The following is a 9,139-nucleotide window of genomic DNA, read 5'->3' on the forward strand; positions in this document are numbered from 1 at the left end:
AGCCCTTATGAGGGCTGGCATGTTTCCTTTTTACTCTTTTAAACCATAGCTTTTAGGTTCCTAATCTAGAGCTTGAGAGATTTTACTGGGACCTTTTGTTTTAAAATCTTTTCTTTTTACTTCCTGTCTTTTTTTTTTTTTTCCCCTCCATGTACAAGGCAGGTTTTTGCATTTCTCAAAGTTGTGTGCAAGGACGGAGGTGGCCGGAATGTGACCCCCCCCCCCCGCCCCCGGAGTCCTGCCTTAGTCCCTCTCTGCCCCATCCTCGGTGCCTCTGCATCTGTGCATGGATGGAGCCCCGGATCCTGAACTCCTGAGTCCCCTGCTTCATCTGCACCTCCAGCAGCTGGAGCTTCTACTTCTCGGTCTTCAGCTCTTCCCAGATGTCGGCCAGCTTCCTCTCTAGCTGCACTCCCCGTCTGCTCCCACACTTCCTTAAAGACTGCATCTCATCCTGTAGCCTCATTATATCACCTATCATGTTCGCTGTCCCTGAGATTTTGTGGGACCAAGGAAAGTAGGGTGGGAGTGTCTTCAAGGTCTGGAGTTGACTTGATGGGATGAGGATTCTTTCGAGTAGGATGCCTGCTCTCTCTGGGGCACTTCCTCTTTGGGGAGTACAGCCTCTTTCGAGGTAGCCTCATGCTCCCAGGTGCCTCGGAGAAGAGGGTTGTAGCCTTCTCAAGGGCAGGCATGGACCCTGGATTGGATTTGGACTGGAAGGGGGGGCTGTCCCTCTGATAGAGATGGTGCATCATCATGCAGAGGTGGGGCTCCTCTGGCATGTGGACTTCTTGGGATTGAGTCTTATTGGCTACAAGAGACTTGAACTTTGGCAGGGCTTGCTCCAGAAAGAAGTGATGGAACTGAGTGTTGTCTCTGGTGAAGGTCTCTTCAGAGAGCGCCTGCTCAGGGGTCGAGACCTTTTCTAGGGTGGAGGTCTTGTCACCAAGAAGGGCCATCTTTAGGCTAGGGGCTTCATCCTCAGGTGGGACTTCTGGGACAGGGGCCTCATCCCCAGAAATGGCACTGTCTGAGCTGGGGGCACTTGTCCAGTCAGGCTCTCCTCCAGGGTGGGGTTGTCTGGGGCTAGAACCTTGAACTCCAGAGTTAGGGCCTCCTCTGAGATGGGGACCTTATCTGGAGTCAGGGTTTCCTCTGGGGTGGGGACCTTATCTGGAGAAAGAGTCTTCTCTGGGGTGGGGACCTTATCTGGAGAAAGAGTCTTCTCTGGGGTGGGGGTTTTATTCACAGGAGGGGCCTTTGCTAGGCTGCTCTGCCCTTTCTCATGATTGGTTGCAGAGCACTGCCAGGAAGCCTGGATTTTCAATCCCTTTCTGCCGGGGTGGCCTGGACCCCACCCCCCCTCCCCGAGGAAGCTGCCACTGGAGCCTGAGTCTGGGATGGGCACTCCTAACTGGCTCCACTGGGTGTCTCAGATGGTTTGCCTGTGCTGTGCCCAGTGGGGGGCTGTCACCAGCTTCTTGACTGTAGGGAGGGCTGTTCTGAGCAGCATCTTCTTTGATTCCTTAGTAGGAGCTGATTCCCGAGATACCACTTTCCTTAACCTCCATGGTCTTCCTCAGTACTTTTACCTCATCCTTCTTCCACAGCACCAACTCCTCCGGGGCCTCAGGCTGGTAGTTGGACAGGACCCTGTAGATCTCAGTGCGGAAGACTGTCTGCAGGTAGTCTAGAGGGCTGTCATAGGTCAGGCTGCTCAGCTTGGGAGGCCTACTGGAGACCACGGCTGACTGAAGGCATGTCTGGGTTCCTGAGGCTTAGGAGCCCACTGTCCAGCAACTCCACAAAGTTGGATGGGAAGGCTGCCAGCTGCTTGTTCTTATTCCCCAGCCACCAGTCACCCCCACTCCCCTGTATCACTTCCACCATCTCCTCAATTTGCAGCTTTAGCTCATCTGCCTGCTCCAGGTTGTAGTTGAAGTTCACTTTGCAGCATCTTTGGGGACCTCGAGATTTGGCCGGGCAACCTCAGCTGTATGCAGAGGGAGGGTGCCTCCCTGGTGCTGGGCTGAGTCTCTGGGATCTCCTGCCCAAGCGCTCAGGGGAAGAGGCCACAAGATCCTTCTCCGGGGCAGCCAGCCCGGAGCGGGTCCTTTGCACACCTGCCAGACCAGGTCCCCGGGGGTGCCAGACTCAGCTTGTTCTCCTTATGCACGCGGTATCCAGCCAGGACCAGCACCTCCGCGGCTTCCAGGTCACACCCCAGGGCAGACTAGGAGAATGGTGCTGTCCTTCAGGTAGCTGCGTACTCCCAGGACCTTTAAGTCCAAGACTTATCCCCTTTTGTTTCACAAAGATGTCAAAAGCTCTGCTCAGCTTCTAGAGCTGATTGATGAGAATTCTGAAATCAGTGGATTTTCCTTGGAGAAAAGAGAATGTGAATGCCAGGCCGACCTTTTTGCATTCTATTCAACTGAATGAGATACAGCGGTGTAATGGTTTTCAGAATGATGCCAATTCTTAATCTCTCATGTAATGGTGTTCAGACCTTCATACTACCATAAAGGAGATAGATAGATTTAGGAAGATTCAGGTAACAGAATATGGCAAAATTTTACACTAAACTGAATTTTTCTCACATATTATCCCTACCATCCCTGCTAATTTACCTGGCTCCAAGCTGTTAATCTATCTCTACATTTATTCATTTGTTTACAGACAAACACATGGATACATGTGTTTATTGCGTCTTATTTTAAGGGTGCAACATTTCATATTGATAATGACAGAATATTCTGAATGTTCTAGGGAGCAATTTAGCCAGTGACACTGCTACTAACTCAGCAAATGTCAATTATCAACAATAAAGATGATAATCTCTAAATTCAAATTCTATAGATGTATGTCATTTAAAAAATTATTAGGAATTTTTAAATTAGGAATTTTTAAATTTAGGAATTACTTTGTTTTGAAAATAATTTTTGGTAAACTATAATGTTAGAGAGTTTGGTACGTAAGCAAGTTTCAGGATGTTTTTAATATTGAATTTAGTGAATTAAGAAATGAATGGAAAACTATTAGGACTAACGCAAAATGCTTAATTGCTACTTTCCTCTCAATAAAAAATTACAGTGGTGCCTCAGAAGTAAAAAAATGACAAATTTTTTATATAAAAATTAAAATTTTCTATGTGGAAAAAGACACAATAAAACATCAAAATATAAAAATTATTTGAGAGAAAATATTTATAAGACATATGGTAGAATAAGTACAAATATCTCTAAATATTAAAAGCTCCTACCAATTAAGAATGAAATGAAAGGGAAAGCTATTCAGTACAAAAACGGAACAAAAGACAAAATCAGGCCTCCACAGAAATAGAAATGCAAATGGAAAAGAAATATAGGAAGAGATGCTTAATTTGAGTGAAATTCAATTAAAAGATCAATGAGATTCCATTTTCAACCATAAGTTTGTTGATAATCAGAAGATTGAAACATCCAGTTATTTAGATGGTAAAAAGATGCATATTTTCATGTACTGTCTGTGAGTCAAATTGCCACAACTCTGGGAATGTAATCTGACTCTTGAATTTAATCTGTAATATCTATTAGAATTAAACATTTTTAATGCTTTTTATTTTGAGAGAGAGAGAGAGAGAGAGAGAGAGAGAGAGAGAACGAGCAAGGGAGGGTCAGAGAGAGAGGGAGACACAGAATCTGAAGCAGGTTCCAGGCTCTCAGCTCTCAGCACAGAGCCTTATGCAGGGCTTGAACCCTCGAACCGTAAGATCATGACCTGAACCAAAGTCGTATGCCTAACTGACTGAGCCACCCAGGCGCCCCTATTAAAATTAAGAGTATACATGTAACACAGCAGTGTGTCTTGTAGAATCTATCTGAAAAACATAAGCCGTAAATATTTTGTGTATACAAAAAAGACATGTGAATCAACATTGTGTTCTGTGATAAAAATTGAAAACAATCTAAAATATTCCTCAATAGAGAAATGTTGAAGAAATTATGCTGTGTTACTGTCCAAACTATGGAATGTTATGCAGCTAGTGACAATACTGACATCCGTGAAACATTAGTAAAAGGAAAACAGACTCAAGAAAAGACTCATTTGTATAGTGAAAGTTCATACTTTTGTAAAAACAACAATAACACCCTCTAATACTTAGGAACACACATTGATTAGTTTATGTTAACATACAAAAATGTTAATAAGAACGTATGCCAAGCTATTAATATTGGTATCTTAATGGAGACAATGATTGGAGAAGACAAGATTTGTCATTTTTTTCTTTTACCATATTTATGTTATTCTCTATTTAAAATGAACATGTGCTGCTTTTGTAATTTGAAAATAAATTCTCATAAAGGATAGCGATAATAAACACAACATATGCGAAGGCAAAAATGTCCAAGTAATCAGAGATTTTGTAGTATGTGGTGAGTAATGCTAAGTTTTCTCTTTTAAGGATAAGACTATTCAAATAGAGTCATATGTGTTTATTAATAATGATTGATATTCATTATTTTATAATACAAATGTAAATCAAACTATTTTTCTAAAAATTAAGCACCGATATTTATATCACATGTTTAAAAGAGCTGTTGTTGTATTGCTGGTTTTTGAAAGTTTGCAGATCTATCTCAGACTAAGCTTTATACTACTCCTTAAAGTCTTGAATAAAAATACCTTTTTGTTAATAGTTCCATGAATATTTATTAGAATATTCTCAAATCATTCCATCTAATGGAATTTGTAAAATTCATTTGTAAAATTCCTACTTTTATTGTACCACTCTTTTTATGTTAAAAAATAAAAGCTAATCTCTTAACATAAACAGTAAATTCTCTGAGAACAGCTGCGCAGAGAGAACTCAACAAATATTGAGTGATTGATTAGAATACTTAACTAAAATGGTACAGATTAGTTTTATTTTTAATTTATAATAGACAGTTCAGAAGTTTAAAAGGAATAATAATGAAGAATAGAGAATATGGTTAGGGTAAAATAACATTAAACAAGTTGTGTATTCTGTGCAAACAACACCACTTTCATGTTCTTTTAGAAGCTGAATTTGTTAATTTCCTTTTGGAAAGTGTGGCATGAAATTGTGGAGAAGTTAATTTCCAAATCCAATTATTTTTCTTAACTCTAACTTATTTAATATTGTTTGCAAACCTGGGTGATTTTATATTCCCTTGTCATGTATATTAGTTTTCTGTGACTGCTGTAACAAATTACCGTACTTGGTAGCTTAAAACAATACAAGTTTATCATCTTAGTCTCGTTGTTTGGACTTCTAGAGGTCAGAAGTCCAATGTAGGTCACACTGGGCTACAATCAAGAGGAGGTCAGGGCTGAGTTCCTTTCTGGAGGCTCTTGGAGACAATGCCCGACATTGCTTGGCTCGGGCCTCTTCTGTCTTCAAAGCTGGCAATGGCTATGCAGGTCTTTTTCACATTGTGTAATTCTGACACTTGACTCTTCTGCTTCCCTCTTCCACATTTAAGGATGCCTTGTGATTAATTGGGCCCTTCTGGATGATCCAGAATAACCCCCCTATTTTATTTTTAAAAACTTTTTTAATGTGTATTTATTTTTGAGAGAGAGAGAGAGAGAGCGAGCATGAGTGGGGGGAGGGGCAGAGAAAGAGGGAGATACAGAATCCGAAGCAGGCTCCAGGCTCTGAGCTGTCACCACAGAGCCCGATTTACAGGACTCAAACTCACAAACTGTGAGATCATGACCGCCCCCTGCCGAAGTTGGATGCTCAACCGACTGAGCCACCCAGGTGCCTCAATCCCTCTATTATGAAGTCAGCTGATCAACAACCTTAATTCCATCTGCACAGATAATTCCCCTTTGCCATGTAAAGTAACATAGTCACAAGTGCTGAGGATTAGGACCTAGAGCTCTCTTGGGGGTCCATTATTCTGCCTACCACATCATTTTGTGGCTTACAGAACTATAGATTGAAATGGAATAGAGTGAGTCAGAGAGATGATAACATTTTTAAGAGATCACACTATCTAAAACAGCAGTTCATATATTATTATTATTATTATTATTATCATTATTTTTAATTGCACCTTCAAGGGAGAAAAGCATGTTCTTGATAGTGAAATACAAATAAAAACAAGAGCTGATTATTTGCAAAGGTATTAAATACGCTCTGAGATACAGGAGTTCTAAAATTCACTTTGAAATTTTGACATCAGAAATGTGCAGAGTCCCAAACTCTTAAAATTACTGATCCTGGTAATTATTTCTGAATTATTGCCCCTTTTTAAGCTCTTTATATTTTAAAATTTTCTTTTACTCTCTATACTTAAAAAACGGATGTATCTGCCCTTCAAATAAAAGGGTGATTTAATTAAAAATGAACGACTACTTTCCCTGAAGTACATTTTGTTGGCAAAGCATTGTTACAAACCTATGTCTCTGAGTCTAGAGTCTTACTCATTTTCTCCTCTGACCAATGCTCGCTTCTGCTCCAAGTACACTGAGCTAGCTACGGTAGACTTCCGTAGGCAACATGTACACATGGCTATGTACTCTCAGAGAAGGAGATGTTAAGCATACCCTTGCCCCAGTTTTTCTCTTGCAAGAAGTAAATAGATGAAAACTTCCACTGATTAAATTCACAAAGAGGCATGCTGTGCTTGGACTCCCTTTACACTCTTCGGGGGTCTTAGGAGTCTCGTTTATACCGCCCTTGGGAGCGGTAAGAAGAATGAGGGGGAGAGCGCATGAAACTCATAGACCTTGCACCTGTTATAGCTGTCTTTAAATCACCTGCTTTGTCTCTGTTTCATTTTCCTAATTTGAAAAATAGGGAGATTAATGACTTGTACTTCCAGTTATCTTCCAGTTCCAGAATTTCGTGATTGAAAGATCTCTTTTTTGAAGACTAAATTCTACTTAGTCTAGAAATTGACAGTTATGGTCATAGTTATCTAAATAATTCTTCTCACTATGACTCTGTCATACTTATTGTCAGTGGGAATGACTACTGTCTTCTCAAAAGCCAATTAAGGGGTGTTCTTTCCCTGGTAAGAAAATCTTAAGCACACAGGATATCCCTTAACATGTTTTGAGCCATGGTCTTGAAGTTTTACAGACACTATTCTGTGCCCTCGATTTCCTTAGCTGGCCCTGTCTTGACACTGGGGGCGACCATACCTACTACCACTCACTAGAAGGATGTCTGCCCTGCAGGTCTTTAAGGACAAAATCTGCTCTCTCAGTGAAGCTTACTGCCTGTTTGCTTTTCCAGAAAGGAAAACTGGTACATCCTGCCTTCAGGGCAATATGGGTCTCTGTGTGAGAAAATAAGCAAGGGAAAGTTTTCAGCTTCTTCCTCAGAATTCTTTGTATAGGTTTTACTCAGTGTCAGTAAATAGCTTTTATCTCACTAAAATACACACACACACACACACAAACACAAAAGCAAAAACAAAGCAGAAACTTTCCACTGTCCATGGAAAGAAACAAGGGGGCTTTTCTTTGTATTGGTGCTTTCCCAGTGTGGGAACCTTGGGGGGAAATTTCTTCTTCATCAGCTTTCTTGAAAGGTGGGGAGAAGGGTGTCTTTCTTACTGCAAAGCCCTGTATCTACTTCTCACGTTCGTGTTGTCTTTCTCCAAGACTTTAAATTCTTTTATTTCTGCAGGTTCTGAGGATTGATTTTGCCTTCCTTTTCTGTATAAAACAGTCACTACTCACTTTGTACTTAGAGGATCCTTTCTTCCCGAATTTGATAAGTGGAATGCAGATATGCTTTATAGTAATCGCACATTTATTTGCTCATTTATTCTTTTTTTTTTTGCTCGACTTTTAGCTTACCTCCCTAACTCCTTTGAGTCATTTGCTCTCTCACCACGTTCCCAGTCAATGCACTTCTATTCATACCTCAAGTATGTCGTGCTCCTTTTGACCTTGAATCCTACCTTGCACTGTTTCAACTGTCTGGGTTGCTCTTCCCGTTTGCTATTTGCAAGGCTGACTTCTTATCCTAAATGCTACCTTCTCAGAAAGGGCTTCTCTGACAAGCTTGTGGAAGACAATGTATCTCTATCCCTACGAGTTAGGCCTTCTGTATTATCTTTCACTCTCAGGTAGAATCCTATCAGTTCATAAGATCTACCAAGTTGACCTCTGATACCTGAGCACTCACTCATAGAAGCAGGGTCTGCCTGTCTGATTTACTGAGTCTCAAGCCATGGAAAGCATCACCAAATAGCCCTGCCACAGATCTTGGTGACTGTAAAGACTTTTTATCTCTTCCCTCTTTCCCTCTTCCCAAATGAGCTTCATTAACTTCAGGAGAAGAGTGGGCTCACATCTAAACAACCTATTCTAACTAGGGCTCCAAAGTGTCTTCCCCGTGGGACAAGTTCAGAATTACTTCTATTTTTATGTCTTCCTGGTTACCACAAAAGACTGGACTGCACACTTTTCTGTCCCTTCTGTGAAATGAGATTGTGTTTCTGGTGGTGTGCCCATTTTAGGGAGGGATGCCAGGTTGTGAGATGTAGGACATTCTTACAGAGATATTCTTTCTTTAGGAAGAGGTTCATTCAGTCTTTTTAAAAAATACTGAGCATCTGAGGTGGGATTTAAGGATCACTTTCTATACATCCTTCTTTATAAGAGTTCCTGGACACCGCAGAGGAATCAGCATGGTCAGCAAGCTCTATCAAAGCTGCATTCATGTTATTCCACTTGAACCTCCAGCCAAGTACTTTAGGTCTGCACAGGGGCTTTTAAGAAGGGATCGGAAAGTCCCCATTTTCATCACCATCTCAGCTATCTGGTGTTTCCCAAGCCTGCACTGATGTCTGAGAACCCACATAAAAACTCTTACATCTGTTTTCACAGCCAGCCATTATTTCAAAAACACATTGTATCTATTTCTAGGGATGGTAGTCGTTAGTCTGTGTGTAGACAGACAGTCTTCACAGTAGAATTAATGACAACCCAAGGTTATATTTGGACATTTTATCAAGCTCTTGAGTTTAATTTTCTTGTCGGACAAACCTGAAATTGGTGGGGTGGGGCCCAAAAACATGAATATGTGTTACTTTTCTCCTTGTCACCATTTAAAGAGATTTATGTAGACTCTAGAACTTTCTCAATTTCATAGAAAAAAAGGCTAGTA

General features: G+C 41.1%; 1 pseudogene; it reads right to left on the reverse strand.

Moving 5' to 3' along the window:
* Positions 1 to 964: 964 nt before the first annotated feature.
* Positions 965 to 8,693, reverse strand: LOC102954309 (annotated as a pseudogene).
* Between the last annotated feature and the right edge of the window lie 446 nt (positions 8,694 to 9,139).

Source organism: Panthera tigris, chromosome B1 (assembly GCF_018350195.1).
Source record: "Panthera tigris isolate Pti1 chromosome B1, P.tigris_Pti1_mat1.1, whole genome shotgun sequence".
NCBI lineage: Eukaryota > Metazoa > Chordata > Mammalia > Carnivora > Felidae > Panthera > Panthera tigris.